The following is a 750-nucleotide window of genomic DNA, read 5'->3' as shown; positions in this document are numbered from 1 at the left end:
CAGAACCCAGGCAGCGAGCCCAGAGCCAGGCCCCCAGAGGCTGTGGTCTTTCTTGGCACACAGCTCCCCTCCACCCCACCCCCCCTCCATCCAGGCTGAGGTGGCCAATGGGGCTGCAGGCTCACCTGCGGGGACTGACCCAAATAACGGGCTCACCTTGGCCCCGGCGAGGCCGTCAATGTCGGCACAGCTCTAGGCGCAGCAGAGCTGGGGGTCCCAGGACGTTCCCGGTGAGGGTGTGTGTGAGGGGTGGCCCCTCCTCCCTGAACCCCTGTGGGAGGGCCTGCCTTCCCTCTGCCCTGTGCTCTGCCCTCGGCCTCCCAGGAGCGCCCCTTCTCTTCTGGGGGTTAGAGCCGGTGCCTGGGGAGGGCCCTGCCCCTCTGAGGATAGGGGGTGACGGTGGCATTTCAAGTGCAGCCATGCGTGGCCCGGGCCTTGAGGCCCTGTGTGGCCTCCCCCACCCCTGGAACAGCACAGACAATCACACGGGGTTTCAAGCATTTATTCCGATGGAGTTTTGAGTAGAAAAATTAATGGGAACCAAGCAGAATGACGAGAAGTCAGAGGGGCCCGAATGCCCTCCCCGGCCCGGGCCCTGGGCTCTCATGGTGGGAGGGCGGCGCTCCTGCCGCAGGACCTGGCCCGGACCCTCTGAGGAAGCTGCCAGCCCAGGCCCGGACCCCGTCACGGCTGGGGGCGTGGGAGCGCCTGGGAACGGAAGGGGGGCCGGCCCGCGGCTCACAGGCTGCT

This window comes from Myotis davidii, unplaced genomic scaffold (genome assembly GCF_000327345.1).
Source record: "Myotis davidii unplaced genomic scaffold, ASM32734v1 scaffold1509, whole genome shotgun sequence".
Lineage (NCBI taxonomy): Eukaryota > Metazoa > Chordata > Mammalia > Chiroptera > Vespertilionidae > Myotis > Myotis davidii.
This window is presented reverse-complemented; position numbering follows the sequence as displayed.